The sequence below is a fragment of the Nerophis lumbriciformis genome, linkage group LG33, assembly GCF_033978685.3.
Source record: "Nerophis lumbriciformis linkage group LG33, RoL_Nlum_v2.1, whole genome shotgun sequence".
NCBI classification, from domain to species: domain Eukaryota; kingdom Metazoa; phylum Chordata; class Actinopteri; order Syngnathiformes; family Syngnathidae; genus Nerophis; species Nerophis lumbriciformis.
The window spans coordinates 19045444-19064083 of NC_084580.2; the positions used below are offsets into that span (position 1 = coordinate 19045444).

Sequence of the window (18640 nt, forward strand, 5' to 3'; positions counted from 1 at the left end):
TTGTTATTAACTATTGTAGTGGCGTTCTGTACAAAAAGTACACTTTAATTTAGTGTTGTTTTGATATGTCATCTTGGTGACATCACACACAAAAGTGCACTTATAGCTTGTTTTAAAATGTCTCTGACAATCTTGCACTTTCTGTTTTGAAGTGACATGAATGTTTGTGCTACTGCTTAATAACTGTTTAATAAATACACTTTTGGTTTTTGGTAAGTTTAAAATGAGCATATATTAATGCAGTACCGTATTTTCCGGAGTATAAGTCGCACCAGCCGAAAATGCACAATAAAGAAGGAAAAAAACATATATAAGTCGCACTGTAGTATAAGTCGCAATTTTTTGGGGAAATTTATTTGATAAAAGCCAACACCAAGAATAGACATTTGAAAGGCAATTTAAAATAAATAAAGAATAGTGAACAACAGGCTGAATAAGTGTACGTTATATGAGGCATAAATAACCAACTGGTATGTTAACGTAACATATTATGGTAAGAGTCATTCAAATAACTATAACATATAGAACATGCTATACGTTTACCAAACAATCTGTCACTCCTAATCGCTAAATCCCATGAAATCTTATACGTCTAGTCTCTTACGTGAATGAGCTAAATAATATTATTTGATATTTTACGGTAATGTGTTAATAATTTCACACACAAGTCGCTCCTGAGTATATGTCGCACCCCCGGCCAAACTATGAAAAAAAACTGCGACTTATAGTCCGAAAAATACGGCATAAACAAGAATGTTGTAATGTAGACACATAGAATCATCATACTGGTGTGATTATTTGCATCAAGTGTTAATTCAAGGCTAAGGCAAAATATCGAGATACCGTATATATATATATATATATCGTGACATGGCCTAAAAATATTGAGATATTAATAAAAGGCCATATCGCCCAGCCCTATAAGTGTGGTTAATTTTACAGTGACTTCATTGTGAAGAGTATCAACAAAACACCTAGTTATTTTTTACACATCTAACTCAAAGGACTGTTTACATATTTGGCAAACTAAAATGCAACATTTAGGGAGAGCAGAATAAAATATAGCCTGTGTTACCTTTTAAATAAGCAGCAACAATTGAAACAGCATTGAACAACGAGAGCACAGTGTAACAAGTCAAATTCCTTGTATTAAAATTACAAAATGATCATGTCATATACAATGTCATATTCACCACCACATATTTAGTGGCAATCTAGGGGAAACCCTGGAGAGGATTTGAAATTGAAGCAGCGCCGCACTGTGGATTAGCATTTGCTAGGGGTGTAACGGTACGTGTATTTGTATTGAACCGTTTCGGTACGGGGGTTCCGGTTCGGTTCGGAGGTGTACGAGTTTCCGCACGGACATATTAAGTAGCGTAACGTACGTTGTGTAAACAATGCACACCGAGGCACAACACACGGCATGCTAGCAGCTAACGGGCTACGATAGACTGACCATACGTCTTCTTTTCACCGGACATGTCCTCTTTTGCGGAACTGTCAGGGCGGAGTTTCTTAAATGCCTCAAATGTCCGGCATTTTGAGTTAGGGTTGCGTGTATTTTCGATGTACGTTCAGGGTTAAGAAGGGGTTAAAAACAAAACAAATTGTGCGCACAGCAGCATTGGTGAGGGAGGGGCAGAGACAGAGAGAGAGAGAGAGAGTTATGATAAACGCGCATGCGTCGCCAGGCTCTGCTTTTTATCCATAGATTTATCAGATTTAATTTTTTATTATCTATAGCAGGGGTGTCAAAAATGTGCCCCGGAGGCTATTTGCGGCCCACAGCTAATGTTTTAAAGGCCCACGGCACATTCTAAAAATACTATTAAAATAAACAAAAACATAACAAAAGTGAAATAAAAAAGCTGAAAGGTTAAATGTAATTTAGAAAAAGTTGCAATGTTGACTAACAAAACAAAGCTGTTTTTTTTCCTTTCAAACTGTCATGGCTCAAAACATAATATTGAATCAAAATCAATGTTATTATGAATTATTGACCTATCCAAGGTTCCGATTACTTCATATCAAATATACCACTAAGAAAAATATTTTTGGTGGAAGATTTTGCAAATTTGTTAAATAAATACCGGTAACCCAAAAATGTATATTTTGTTGTTTTCTTACTGTACCGAACCGTGACCTCTAAACCGAGGTACGCACCGAACCGAAATGTTTGTGTACCGCTGCACCCCTAGCATTTGTTGCAATTTTTTTTAATTCTAGCTGGTGTTCTGGCAAGACAAGCAGCACCCTCCTGGAATTCCCAAACCACCTGTCTGCATGTGTTTAACAGTGAATCTAGAAATGTAATTTTGCCACCCTGAGCCTGCATCCCTTAAATTAATCTTTCAAATAAGTACAGTATTTTCCAGATTTGATAAAGCGCACCCACTAAATTTTAGGGGGAACATAATTTCCCTTATTATAGTTCGCAGAGATATACGTTGTGAAATGAGGTGTTTACACAGAAAGATTGTGTAAATGTTTATTTAAATACCTTAATTGTTTTCAAACGGTGCCTGTAACACAGCAGTAAAACGGCTGATCAAACAAAACAGAAGAAACGAATGTTTAATGTATCGTAAGATTTTCTGTTATAATAAAGCAATAATGGGGTTTTTTTGCGGTCCCCTTTATTTTAATAAGTACCTAAAGGTATCTAAATACATTATGGTAACGGAACAACACTAGTTTTTACACTGCTAAAAAGTGCACAGGAGCGCCTGTGTGGCGGCAAGAAGCGTAGAATGGCGATGGACAAAAATGTCTCAAAGGAAAACATCAACGAGGGAGGAAAAAAATGAAGGGACCCAAAGGAAAGAACAGAAGCGGTCAGAAGTTTGGAATCAATTTAAACTCAAAAGACAGACAAGTGCAGTGTAAACATGTACCGATAAACAATATTAATGATAACCGGGGTAAAACTCCCCAAGGTTGGTATTGCTGTATAAATTAAAATGATCGAAAAACTATCATTAATAACTGCCCTTTGATAAACTCAAGACTGATTGGTGCCAGCTTGCTAGATTAAATGCTAACATAACATCTTTCCACATAAAAAATGACATACCCCAATTTAAACTTCTATACATTGCTGTCTGAGGAAGTAAGCTATTCAATTGTACACATTGAACCTACAAGCTGCGCCCACTTAGTGTAATCGTTCTATACAGAATATTTTTACATTCAAGGACAGCTGAACAGGGTAGGATACCACAACACCCGCCAGAAATAATAGATTTTATTTGTTACACACTTTAAATAAATCGTACAAGTGCTAAAATACAAACCAATATTTCAAACCATAGAAGCTTAGTTAAAGCCTTAGACTAGCTTAGACTAAAGCATTATCAGTGAAGGATAAGAAACGCAAAACATAAAAAGTACCGTATTTTCCGCACTATAAGGCGCACCTAAAAACCACAAATTTTCTCAAAAGCTGACAGTGCGCCTTATAACCCGGTGCGCTTTATATATGGATTAATATTAAGATTCATTTTCATAAAGTTTCGGTCTCGCAACTACGGTAAACAGCCGCCATCTTTTTTCCCCGTAGAAGAGGAAGTGCTTCTTCTTCTACGCAAGCAACCGCCAAGGTAAGCACCCGCCCCCATAGAACAGGAAGCGCTTCTTCTTCTACTGTAAGCAACCACCCGCCCGCGTAGAAGAAGAAGCGCGCGGATATTACCGTACGTTTCATTTCCTTTGTGTGTTTACATCTGTAAAGACCACAAAATGGCTCCTACTAAGCGACAGGGATCCGGTTCATGAAAAGACGCAATCTCTCCATCCGCACACGGATTACTATTTCACAGCAACTGCCTAAAGACTTTCAAGAAAAGCTGGCTACTTTCCGTGCATATTGTAAAAACAAGATAGCTGAAAAAAAGATCCGGCCAGAGAACATTATCAACATGGACGAGGTTCCACTGACTTTTGATATTCCTGTGAACCGCACTGTGGATACAACGGGAGCACGTACGGTGAATATTCGCACCACAGGGAATGAGAAGTCATCCTTCACTGTGGTTCTAGCTTGCCATGCTAATGGCCAGAAACTTCCACCCATGGTGATATTAAAAAGGAAGACCTTGCCAAAAGAGACCTTTCCAGCCGGCGTCATCATAAAAGCTAACTCGAAGGGATGGATGAGGAAAAGATGAGCGAGTGGTTAAGGTAAGTTTACGCGAAGAGGCCGGGTGGCTTTTTTCACGCAGCTCCGTCCATGTTGATATACGACTCCGTGCGCGCCCACATCACGCTGGTTTTTAATATATTATTAAAGTTTGACTGACCTATCTGACTGTTTTTTTGACATTCCTTTAGCGCAGTTAGATGCGGCTTTTAACACGGGGCGTCTTATAGGTGGACAAAGTTTTGAAATATGCCGTTCATTGAAGGCGCGGCTTGTAACCCAGGGCGCCTTATGGTGCGGAAAATACGGTAGTGGGTTTTCTAACAGTGTTATTTATAAAAGCAAGGGGTCAAAAGATTTCAGTGTGTGTATAAGTACTTTTTGAGCACATTCAACAATATCGTGATAAATGTGGTCAACGGAGCACGCAATCCACAACAATACTATATCAACATTACCAGAAAGTGCCCTGCGTACTTACAGTGCAAACAACCAGAGTCTATTTTGGCAGGCATATAACGCCATCTTACATGCTTGACTCGAATAACAAAAGTTCTAGTAAAACAGACGGGGGCATGCGTGGAGTATTTACAGTTTGTACGTCAATGCTAACGAGTTGTTCTGTGCTTAAGTTTAATTGTCTTTTGTTTTCTCGCCCACGTATTGCAAGAATGTGACAATCAGGATAAGTAGGTTAGTTTTACTATAACAATGATACACAATAATATTCCATTCCATTGAAATGATCCAAATGAGCAGAAATTAATTTACCTAAATAGCCAACATTGAATGAATCTAAAACCCTGCTACATATTGTAATTTGTGTTTTACTTAGGCCTGGGCTACATGCCCTAAAAAAATATCAGTTTTTCCTCAAAAATTCAATGTAGGACTTTTTCCAGATTTATTTTCCATTTTTTTAAGAAACCATTGACCGATGGACGGGACCGACTTTGACGGCACATAAAATCCAAACCGAAACAGTAATTAAAACTCTTTGGTCAACTTTTAATCAGAAGGGTTCAATCTCTCTCCTGTGCTAGTTTGAAGCCGACACGACAAACGCGCTCAGAGGAGATAATGTTTGAAAAAAGGTGACCGGTTTTTACAAAACTTTTGTTTTGAAGGGGGAATTGCAAACTTCCTGTTGATTTTTGCTGGGGGTTGTCAATATATGAAATGTAGGTCTAAGTGAGACCTACATAGAGGTTTTTGTTTCATGTCTCTAAGACATTCCTACTGGAAGTTACAGGCAGTTTTGTCTGAGTTTTCCTCCGAGGAGCAGTTGTGTCTGTTTTCTTCCTAGGGGAAGCTAGAGCGCAATTTTGAGTTTTGGGGTTGTTTTTTTTTTTTATTAGATCGCAATTCTTGCCAGTCCTGATGTGTGTGTCCAGTTTGGTGAGTTTTGAAGCATATTAAGGGGGTCAAATTACAGCTCAAAGAGGCAAAAGTGACTGTTTTTACTAAAATTGTGTTTTGAAGGGGGAATTGCCAACTTCCTGTTGATTTTTGCTGAAGGATGTGAATGTATGAAATCTAGGTCTAAGTCAGACCTACATTTAGGTTTTTGTTTCATGTCTTTACGACATTCCTACCGGAAGTTACAACCAGTTTTGTCTGTGTTTTTTCATAGGGGGCGCTAGAGCGCAATTTTGAGATTTTCTTTTTAATTTTTTTTTTTATTAGATGGCAATTTTCGCCAGACCTGATGTGTGTGTCAAATATGGTGAGTTTTGAAGCATGTTAAGGGGGTCAAATTAGAGCTCAAAGAGGCGGCGGAATAATAATAAAACGCAAGAAATACAATAGGGTCCTCTGTCCCAAAGGGACATTGCGGTCCCTAATTAAATAAAGATAAAGTTTTTTGTAGAAACCAGTAGATAAAAATGACACTGCATCTCATACGTAGCACAATTCTAATTTGTATAATGTTGTTCTTTTATAAATTGTACTTTATATTGAATCATTTTCAAAGAACTAACTTAAGAGCTTCTTCTTGGAAGCAATACTTCTGTATTAAATTGAAATGTTAACAGAAATGTACATGCAAATAAATAAGTCGCTCATATTGAGATCAATTAAGTGCAAACTTAAAACTTCTGTTTTGAATAGAATAATTTTGTAAATAGAAATGTAGCATTATACATTGTATCCAAATAAATAATCACGTAAAACATTGAGGACTATAGTTTGTTTCAGTAAATGGATAAAGGGAGGCTTTTTCATTCACACATCTTGGCGGTGTAAGGGGGGAAGGATTTAGTGATCGCTCTGTGCATTGTGCTGCTTTTTCATCATACATGGTATCGTCATACGATATACCGATGGTATATCGATGGTATATCGTATGACAGCCCGACAGACTGCTATGATCATGGTATCGTCATACACATCTTGGATAAATGATTCTACCACAATAGCATATTTTTAGCCTTCTGTTTTTGTTTACGGTCTTGTTTGCCTCATAAAGAGTTGCATTTCCCGCATTTGGCTGGAGGCTTCGGTTTCAGATGTTGGAATAAGTTCGTTGTGCTGCTGTATTTTCTAATCAAATTTTGCACTGGTCAGTCATTTGTTCAGCGCCTGTTGCCGCAAAAACACAAAAACAAAGTACCATATTTTCCGGGCCATAGGGCGCACTGCCGATGAATGGTCTATTTTTTTAATCTTTTTTCATATACAAGGCGCACTGGATTATAGGGTGCATTAAAAGAGTCATATTATTATTTATTTGTTCTAAATTGAAAACACTTCCTTGTGGTCTCCATAACATGTAATGGTGGTTCTTTGGCCAAATGTTGCATAGATTATAGGGATGTCCCGATCCAGGTTTTTGCACTTCCGATCCGATACCGATATTGTTTTTGCATTTCCGATCCGATACTGACCGATACTGGCCTATCCGAGCATGTATTAAAGTTTAAAGTTATTTAGCCTACTTAGTTGTCAGAATCATGTTGAAAAGGGTTTTAGTACTCTTGATAACAACTAGCCAGCTGAATTAGGGGAGTTTGAATAATACACAATGGTTGGTAACAAGAAACGGACCTGTTTATTCAAGGATAAACACAAAATAGACAAAATTATACATGACAAACAGAAACGGCATCATTGAACTAGGGCTGGGCGATATGGCCTTTTTTTAATATTGCGATATTTTAAGGCCATATTGCGATACACGATATATATCTCGATATTTTGCCTTAGCCTTGAATGAACACTTGATGCATATAATCACAGCAGTATGATGATTCTATGTGTTTTGATTGATTGATTGAGACTTTTATTAGTAGGTTGCACAGTGAAGTACATATTCCGTACAATTGACCACTAAATGGTAACACCCCAATAAGTTTTTCAACTTGTTTAAGTCGGGGTCCACTTAAATTGATTCATGATACAGAGATATACTATCAGATATATACTATCATCATAATACAGTCATCACAAAAGATAATCACATTGAATTATTTACATTATTTATAATCCAGGGTGTGGAGGGGGGCGCCCGATGTAAGTGTCAAAAAGACAGCCAAAAGAGTTTGATATGAGAATAAATCTAAAGTTAAAATATAGGGTAGAAATGCACCCATTTGCAGGAAATGTAGTCTTGATTTTCAACATTTTCTTTCAAGGCTTGCATGTCTACATTAAAACATTCTTCTTCATACTGCATTAATATATGCTACTTTTAAACTTTCATGCAGAGAAGGAAATCACAACTAAAAAAATCACTAATTTTTTCATACGGTGTTGATGTGGAAATTTTTGCCTCAGCATTTTGATGGTGTGGGCGTGTGGCACCGAATGGAGATAAGCGTCTCGACAGACGTCACAATATTGGAACAATGATGACGAAAACTGTTTTCTCTGTCGTGTCGGTGTGTTGAAAATTGTTATGCGCTTATTTTTTTATTTGATTTTGTGCGTGGCATAGATTTGCTATGCACAGAGGACGCTTGAACAGTGCGCAATTGCACAGGCGAGCACCTTAGAGGGAGCGTTGCTCGCACGGCTGCGCTAGCATCACAGCAAACGTTAGCCATGCTGCTACCTCTCTGCTCGGGGAGGACGTATACGTATGTGACGTATGACGTGACAGTATGTGACGTGTGTCGTGACAGTATGTGACGTGTGTAAGAAGGTGCGCTCGCTGTCTGTGAGAGGGAGACACAGGAAAGAGTGAGAAGAGCCTGTCGTGTAATGCCAGCAGCTAAAAGCAACTGCGTGAGAATTCACAGACATGTGGATGTGTTGAAGGTGTGCTGGAAAATGCGGAGCAGCAGAAAAGTGGAATGTATTATTTAAATCGGTGCGTTGGAAAACACGGACCGGAGTTTTTTTTTAAACTGGATCTGGATCGGCATTTTCCCATGCCTTGCCGATACGCAATTTTTGGCAAATATCGGCAGCCGATCCGATCCAAATATCGGATCGGGACATCCCTAATAGATTATGTATGAATAATGTAAACTCACTATACCGGTATGTTTTAGCGCTTTCATGGCGAGTTTACTGACGGAAATAAGTAAGAACTTTACACTACTTTATATTAGAAATGGCAACAGCGGCGGATGAATGTCCCATAACAAGAAGATAGAGAAAAAGAAGAAGCTTATTGACTACGGTGTCGGCACGGACTACAAAGGCGGATGCGCGTAACTTTTCAGGATTTATGCAGATCCCAAATACAGATCAGCAGGTACCAGAAGGTAAAAAAAGTTGCTTTAGCATAATATTGCGAAACAAAACGCCAGATAATATGTCTTGCCTTATACGCACACCATAATAATACTCGTATGTTGAAGCACGGTACAATCCATCAAGCGGTGCGGCTTAATAGCTTACCAAAGTCGTACTAAAACATTTTGATAGATTTTTGAGCGCCGTGTGTAATGTGCTATATTTTCAATGGAACATGTAAAATGTTGGTGTTGTTTACTTGAGTCACATTGCAATCATAGTGCAGCCTACACTTATCTCTTATGTTTGACTGTCATCTACTGGTCACACGTATCATTACACCATGTACCAAATAAAATAGCTTCGAGGTGGGTAAGCTCAACCAAATTTATTCCTTACATTAAGCGCACAGGGTTATAAGGCACACTGTCGAGTTTTGAGGGGGGAAAAAAAGGATTTAAAGTGTGCCTTATAGTCCCGAAAATACGGTACTGACAACACTTATACTTTCTTTGGAAAAAACATTTTAAAAAATTAGATTTTTTTGTATTTATCTAAAAACTTGAATAGATTGATAAAATCAATATATCACCCAGGCTTAGTTTAACTGTTGCTTTCCACAAGTGGATAAGGCATGTCTACCAAGTTGTGTTTTGCCACAACATTGCAGTAATCACTCCAACAATCAACATTTTAAAGACAATGAGAATACACAGTACAGTCCTTTTTGGGTACAAACTCTACTATTCACTGGGGCATTATTGCTCTGTCCCTTTACTGACATGGAGGCTCGTTGTTTAGGTGCATTATTGTGCAATGTATGTAAAAATACAGTTGGAGGTGTGTCATTTGTTATGTTTGAGGTTGTAAATTAAGATAAACATATGGGATGAACACACCACACTCAGTATTTGCTATAGCATCATACAAACCCCGTTTCCATATGAGTTGGGAAATTGTGTTAGATGTAAATATAAACGGAATACAATGATTTGCAAATCATTTTCAACCCATATTCAGTTGAATATGCTACAAAGACAACATATTTGATGTTCAAACTGATAAACTTTTTTTTTTTTTTGCAAATAATCATTAACTTAAGAATTTGATGCCAGCAACACGTGACAAAGAAGTTGGGAAAGGTGGCAATAAATACTGATAAAGTTGAGGAATGCTCATCAAACACTTATTTGGAACATCCCACAGGTGAACAGGCAAATTGGGAACAGGTGGGTGCCATGATTGGGTATAAAAGTAGATTCCATTCACAAACAAGAATGGGGCGAGGGTCACCACTTTGTCAACAAATGCGTGAGCAAATTGTTGAACAGTTTAAGAAAAACCTTTCTCAACCAGCTATTGCAAGGAATTTAGGGATTTCACCATCTACAGTCCGTAATATCATCAAAGGGTTCAGAGAATCTGGAGAAATCACTGCACGTAAGCAGCTAAGCCTGTGACCTTCGATCTCTCAGGCTGTACTGCATCAACAAGCGACATCAGTGTGTAAAGGATATCACCACATGGGCTCAGGAACACTTCAGGAAAACCACTGTCAGTAACTACAGTTGGTCGCTACATCTGTAAGTGCAAGTTAAAACTCTCCTATGCAAGGCGAAAACCGTTTATCAACAACACCCAGAAACGCCGTCGGCTTCGCTGGGCCTGGGCTCATCTAAGATGGACTGATACAAAGTGGAAAAGTGTTCTGTGGTCTGACGAGTCCACATTTCAAATTGTTTTTGGAAACTGTGGACGTCGTGTCCTCCGGACCAAAGAGGAAAAGAACCATCCGGATTGTTATAGGCGCAAAGTTGAAAAGCCAGCATCTGTGATGGTATGGGGGTGTATTAGTGCCCAAGACATGGGGAACTTACACATCTGTGAAGGCACCATTAATGCTGAAAGGTACATACAGGTTTTGGAGCAACATATGTTGCCATCCAAGCAACGTTACCATGGACGCCCCTGCTTATTTCAGCAAGACACTGTCAAGCCACGTGTTACTTCAACATGGCTTCATAGTAAAAGAGTGCGGGTACTAGACTGGCCCACCTGTAGTCCAGACCTGTCTCCCATTGAAAATGTGTGGCGCATTATGAAGCCTAAAATACCACAACGGAGACCCCCGGACTGATGAACAACTTAAGCTGTACATCAAGCAAGAATGGGAAATAATTCCACCTGAGAAGCTTAAAAAATGTGTCTCCTCAGTTCCCAAATGTTTACTGAGTGTTGTTAAAAGGAAAGGCCATGTAACACAGTGGTGAACATGCCCTTCCCCAACTACTTTGGCATGTGTTGCAGCCATGACATTCTATGTTAATTATTATTTGCAAAAAAAAAATAAAGTTTATGAGTTTGAACACCAAATATCTTGTCTTTGTAGTGCATTCAATTGAATATGGGTTGAAAAGGATTTGCAAATCATTGTATTTTGTTTATATTTACATCTAACACAATTTCCCAACTCATATGGAAACGGGGTTTGTACTATATTAAGGATGTAAAGGCGCATATATTCATAATCTGATTTTTCAGCGTCTAATTTTTCCTGATTCAGCAAGTAGGCATGTCGATCTCTCACACGGTAGTTATGAAGAGTGTAACGGTACATGAAGTCATAATCTGACTTTTCAGTACGGAACCATAGGTTCGGTGAAAAGGCAAGCTGATCTCCCACATATTACAAGGAGCGCAATGGTACATGCATTCATATTTTTCAGTATAGAAGCAATGTTATAGAGGCATACCAATTTCCCATAAGGTACACATTAAAGTGCAGGCCAGTCAGTGTACATTTGGCGTTGTGATCCACCTCCACAAGCCCAGGCAGTGTACCTAAAAGAGGATGAAAAAGCGAGGCATTCAGAGCGGGAGAGGAGATCCAGGTGGAAAAAAAACAGTTCAATCCAGTAAAGAGGTGTTATGAATAGGGATGATGTTCGAAACCGGTTCTCCATGGACTCGACTCCCTTTTTGAGAACCGGTTCCCGTTATCGAGGCCACTATAGTAAAGAAAAAGAGTTGGTTCTTTATTCGAATCCCTGGGAACGAATCCCTTCCCATAGGAAATGCCCTGTGGCACGTCCCAGAAAATGACGTAGCTCAGTCATTAGGCGGCAGATACAGAAGCAGCAACAAGGTTTATTAAATATATACTTTTTTGTATTCTATTTTAGCTACTTTGAATTTACAACCCCCTGGCGCTGTTTTGTACTGTTTTTGTTTCTCGTCTGTTTGTAATTGAAATTTATAAATAAAGGTTTAAAAAAATAAAAATTTAAAAAAGAAGCTGCAACAACAATGGACTGCTTCAACCTGCAGGTGCCTATTCCAGTGATAGTGCTGGTGAGTAACTAATGTTAACTGTTGCCGGTTCATTTCCATATCTGCTCACTCGTAGCTTTTAGGCTAAAATAACGTTACCTCTTTTGTCAACCAGGGCTGCAGTAATATTAGCTAGACTAACGTTACCTAAGCATAGTCAGGGGCTAACGGTAACGTTAACGTTAGCCTTTTTGTATGTGTCTGATAACGTTAACGTTATCTTGTAGCCCACACCAGTGGTCCCCAACCAATCAACATAAAAAACACAAGATACACGTACAATTAGTGCACCAACACAAAAAACCTCCCTGCCCCATTCCACTCATTCACACAAAAGGGTTGTTTCTTTCTGTTATTAATGTTTCTGGTTCCTACATTATATATCAATATAGATCAATACAGTCTGCAGGGATACAGTCCGTAAGCACACATGATTGTATTTTTTTACGACAAAAAAAAAATATATACCTTTATTTATTATTATTTGTATTATTTTCAGTTTTGTGCCCAAGGGACTGATTTTATTTAACCCTATATTATTATGTATACACATATACAGAGACAGGTTGTTTTTATGTTACTGTATATATCTGTTTTTTCTGAAAAATCCCACTTAATATACTTTGGGTAACAACAGTCAATATTTATTAGGGCCCGCATGGCCCATTGCAAAAGGACTCCCGAAGGGAGTCCTTATGCAATGGGACATAAGGACCTATTGTATTTGTAAGGTTGTATTCTTTATTCTTCCGCCGCCACATTAAACTGTAATTTGACCCACTTAACATGCTTCAAAACTCACCATATTTGACCCATACATCAGGACCTGCGAAAATTGCCTTTTAAAAAAAAAAACGAACCTCAAAACTCAAAATTGCGCTCTAGCGTCCCCTACGAAAAAAAAAAAATAGACTGCCTGTAACTCCCACTAGGAAGGTCGGAGAGACATGAAACAAAAACCTTTATGTAGGTGTGACTTAGACCTAGATTTCATAATAGTATATTCTCGGGCAAAAATCAACAGGAAGTTGGCAATTCCCCCTTCAAGACAAAAAAGTACTAAAACAGTCACTTTTGTGTCTTTGAGCTGTAATTTGACCCCCTTAACATGCTTCAAAGCTCACCAAACTGAACACACACATCAGGACTGGCTAAAATTTCGATCTAATGAAAAAACCGAACCCCAAATCTCAAAATTGTGCTCTACCGCAATTTTTTAATAAAACGCAGAAAAAACTGCTCCTTGGAAGAAAAAAATGACAATACTGCCTGTAACTCCCACTGGGAAAGTCGGAGAGACATGAAACAAAAACCTCTATGTAGGTCTTACTTAGACCTACATTTCATAGATTGACAACCCTCAGCAAAAATCAACAGGAAGTTTGCAATTTCCCCTTCAAAACAATTTTTTTTTATAAACCGGTCACTTCTCTTCAAACATTATCTCCTCTGAGCGCGTTTGTCGTTTCAGCTTCAAACTAACACAGGAGAGAGATTGAACCCTTCCAAATCAAAGCTATCGAAAGAATTTTTCTAACTGCTCCGGTTTTGATTTTATGAGCCTTCAAAGAACCGCTGCGCTGATGCTGCTGCGCTGATGCTGCTTCGCTGATGCTGCTGCGCTGCTGTTTTCTCAAGATGGCTGCTTAAAAGCAGGAAGCACCAGCGTGCCCACACAATGCAGACAAGGTAGGTACACTAGACAAAAGTATTGGGACAATTCGGACTAAAAGTAGACAAAAGTATTGGGACACTAAGGACTACCACTGGACAAAAGTTTTGGGACACTTACTACTACCACTGAACAAAAGCATTGGGCAACTGGACAAAAGTATTGGGACACTTACACTGGACAAAAGTATTGGGACACTTGGGACTAAAACTTGACAAAAGTATTGGGACACTTAGTACTAGCACCTGCCAAATACGCGGGCCCGACCAACGCTGCTTGCAGCTTTAATTTATTTAATTTTTTAGGGGGGTAACAACAGTCAATTTTTATTTATTTTATTTTTTTCTTATAAAATAAAAGTGAGCTTTTGTTAAACCAAATATTGTGTGTTTTTTTCCATATACTGTACAACAACCTATTTGGATTCGATAAGAGAATCGATAAGGAATCGGTTCGATAAGAGGATTCGATAATGGGCTCAAACTCGATAATTTCTTATCAAACATCATCCCTCGTTATGAAAGATGTTTTAAGTGGTTGCTTCGGGGGGTACATTTCACAAAAATGCAGGACAATAGGGCTGCACGATTTAGTAGCGATTTTTCTCTCCAAAATTGCAATTGCGATTCAATTCAAGATTTTTATATTCTGTACATTCCGCCCGATTGTAGCTGAGATAAGCTCCAGCGACCCTGAAGGGAATAAGCGGTAGAAAATGGATGGATGGATATTCTATACATAAAAATGCATAAAACTATGAAAATAAAGAGTGAAGGAAGAAGACATGTTAAAATTTAGAAAATAAATTATTCATCTATTTTTTCCTTTTACTGTTAATATCTGCTTACTTTCGGTTTTAACATGTTCTATCTACACTACTGTTAAAATATAATAAGCACATATTCTTCTATTGTTGACATTTTACATTTGATTTGGCTGATACTATAAATGTTGATATCAATCTAATACCAATTAGTTATTGGGTCATACATTGGTCATACCTACTCAGTGGCCTAGTGGTTAGAGTGTCCGCCCTGAGATCGGTAGGTTGTGAGTTCAAACCCCGGCCGAGTCATACCAAAGACTATAAAAATGGGACCCATTACCTCCCTGCTTGGCACTCAAGGGTTGGAATTGGGGGTTAAATCACCAAAAATGATTCCCGGGCGCAGCAACCGCTGCTGCCCACTGCTCCCCTCACCTCCCAGGGGGTGATCAAGGGTGATGGGTCAAATGCAGAGAATAATCTCGCCACACCTAGAGTGTGTGTGTGACAATCATTGGTACTTTAACTTTAACTTTATAATTAAAGTTCTGTGTCCAGGGACGTATTTCATTGGTTTAAAAACAATAGGACGACAAAAGTTTTTGTGGTACTTGATTAGGTGGTGATCTGTCCAGGGTGTACACCGCCTTCTGCCCGAGTGCAGCTAAAGGAAGCTCCAGCACCCTCGAAAGGGTCAAGCAGTAGCAAATGGATGGATAAAACATATCTATGTAATCATTGTAGTATCGACTGTAGACGGATCACCATAATACACAGAATCTTATACTCATTAAGGCAGTGTTTTTCAACCTTTTTTGAGCCAAGGCACGTTTTTTGCGTTCAAAAAATGCAGAGGCACACCACCAGCAGAAATCATTAAAAAACGAAACTCGGTTGACAGTAAAAAGTCGTTGTCGCAATTGTTGGATATGACTTTAAACCATAACCAAGCATGCAGCAATATAGCTCTTGTCTCAAAGTAGGTGTACTGTCATGACCTGTCACATCAGGCCGTGATTTTTTTGAGTTTATTGCTGTTTTCCTGTGTGTAGTGTTTTAGTTCTTGTCTTGCGCTCTTATTTTGGTGGCTTTTTCTCTTTTTTTGGTATTTTCCTGTAGCAGTTCCATGTCTTCTTTTGAGCGATATTTCCCGCATCTTCTTTGTTTTAGCAATCAAGAATATTTCAGTTGTTTTTATCTTTCTTTGTGGGGACATTGTTGATTGTCAAGTCATGTTCGGATGTACATTGTGGACGCCGTCTTTGCTCCACAGTAAGTCTTTGCTGTCGTCCAGCATTCTGTTTTTGTTTACTTTGTAGCCAGTTCAGGTTTAGTTTCGTTCTGCATAGCCCTCCCTAAGCTTCAATGCCTTTTCTTAGGGGCACTCACCTTTTGTTTATATTTGGTTTAAGCATTAGACACCTTTTTACCTGCACGCTGCCTCCCACTGTTTCCGACATCTACAAAGCAATTAGCTTCCGGCTGCCACCTACTGATATGGAAGAGTATTACAGCACCGACACTCAACAACAACACATAATTTGCAGAATATAATTACTGGTTTGCAAAAAATATTTTTAACCCTAATAGGTGAAATTAGATAATCTCCCACGGCACACCAGACTGTATCGCGGCACAGTGGTTAAAAAACACTGCTATAGATCAGTGTTTTTCAACCTTTTTTGAGCCAAGGCACATTTTTTTCACTGAAAAAATCCAGGGGGACACTATCCCATCCTTGTCGCCATTGTTGTGTGCCAATCTTGTCACTTATTAGTTCCCTTATTAGCAATCTAAGCTTAATAATACACCAAAAGATAGCGTATTGACTTTTATTCCCGCTCTTACTTTTTCCACTTCCAGTTGTCCAACACACAACACATGTCATCATATCCCATGTCCCCCGCCCTTAAGTTCCCCTTACAATGGTTCCGGTATTGTCCTGTGACCCGAGTAACCAATACATGACAGACACCACCAGCAGAAAATGTTAAAAACAAAACTCAATAGCCTATATTGACAATATAAAGTCGTTCTCATCAAATACCTGACGCAGTTGTTCGATATGACTTCAAACCATAACCATCATTAATTCTCTTGTCTCAAAGTAGGCTTACAAAGCAATGAGCTACCTGCTGCCACCTACTGGTACAGAAGAGTATTACACGGTTACTCTGCTGATCTCCAGACAGCACGGCCACTCTACAACGGCAGATTGTTTGCGCATTATAATTATTGGTGTGCAAAAAATATTTTTCAGACCAATTAGGTGAAATTGCATAATTTCCCACGGCACACCAAACAATATCTCACGGTACACTAGTGTGCCGCGGCACAGTGGTTGAAAAACACTGCGTTAAGGACTGAGGACACCACTTAAATGATTGGTAAGGAAGAGCCTATTTTTATACATTCTCTTGTTTGTTTTAATTTGATAAACTAATCTGTCTTGTTCAGACAACTGGAAAAAAACTATTTTTGAAGATACATATATTCAAAGGCATATAAAATATAAATATTGTAGTTGTGGAGAGGCGGGACCGGGCCCCGGTGTCGGACCGCCGGCCCCGCCTCTCCACAGTAGTATTTACTCAATGTGCAGAATGTCTTACTGCATAAAAAATGTAAACATTGTAGCATTAAATCAATGTGCAAAAATATTTGTGCAAATTAGAACATCAAGTAATTGAACATTTAAAGATGAATGTAGAACAAATATGAATGTAAACACCAACTATATATTTTTTTATTTTTTTATTTTTTTTAAACCCGGGCCTTTGTGTACAACACGCATACTTGCCAACCTTGAGACCTCCGATTTCGGGAGGTGGGGGGTGGGGGGCGGGGGGCGTGGTTAATATATATATATATATATATACATATATACATATATATATACACATATATATATATATATATATATAAATATATAAGAAATACTTGACTTTCAGTGAATTCTTGCTATATATATATATATATATATATATATATATATAATAATAAAATATATATGTATATATATAGCAAGAATTCACTGAAAGTCAAGTATTTCTTATATATATATATATATATATATATATATATATATATATATATATATATATATATATAAATAAATAAAAGAAATACTTTAATTTCAGTGTTCATTTATTTACACATATACACACACACAACACTCATCTACTCATTGTTGAGTTAAGGGTTGAATTGTCCATCCTTGTTCTATTCTCTGTGACTATTTCAGAACACACACATTATACAAATATACATTATAAAATCAATAAGAAAACGGGAGCTCTAATTTGGGAGTCTGAATTAGGATCAGAAGTTCCTATATAAACATTGCGTACTCACGTCGCCATTTTGTATTGATTACTGCAGCTGTGCACTGGATTCATTCACAAATACAAACTACAACTCACAAACACTTTAGAGTTATGCTCCACCATCAGAATGTGTACTTAAACTTATAAATATCACATGGATATTATTCAGTGAGTTGATTCACCAAAACTAACCTGTTATACAGGAGGAAAAAGCACACAGGACGTTTCAATTGTTCACAGACTGGTCGCGCTCATCAGAATGACAAGACACTTCCGGTCTGCAGGTGATAGCATTCAATTGGGAAGAAACGCCCTACTGCCCCCTACTGACCAATGTGAATACTGATAAATGTGTAATGACAGCTCCAAAAACGAATTCAAACCACAAAATAAAATAAATAAATCAACACAAAAATGTGACACATTATGGGTGGGTCACATATGCATGTACAACAGGCTGTCAACACATCACTCAGGTCCGCATGGAGCTGGAGGGGGCGTGGCCTCCAGCTCCGCCTGAATTTCGGGAGATTTTCGGGAGAAAATTTGTCCCGGGAGGTTTTCGGGAGAAGCGCTGAATTTCGGGAGTCTCCCGGAAAATCCGGGAGGGTTGGCAAGTATGACAACACGACATGTGGGCAATCAGTATTTCTGATGCTGCTTGTACACTTCCCAGACATGCAACCATTTTGTAGTAGGATACATATCTCAGGGCATTCAAT

General features: G+C 38.4%; 1 protein-coding gene across 5 annotated transcripts in view; it reads right to left on the reverse strand.

Moving 5' to 3' along the window:
• Nucleotides 1-18640, reverse strand: part of tbl1xr1b (TBL1X/Y related 1b) — a 112563-nt gene that overhangs the window by 52227 nt on the left and 41696 nt on the right. For 3 of the 5 annotated variants that reach the window (XM_061928809.1, XM_061928808.1, XM_061928810.2), the window contains exon 3: nt 11578-11665. The exons of the other annotated variants lie outside the window; for them this stretch is intronic. The gene's annotated coding sequence lies outside the window, so the exon portion shown is untranslated. The remainder of the gene's footprint in view (nt 1-11577; nt 11666-18640) is intronic. 5 annotated transcript variants of the gene reach the window in all.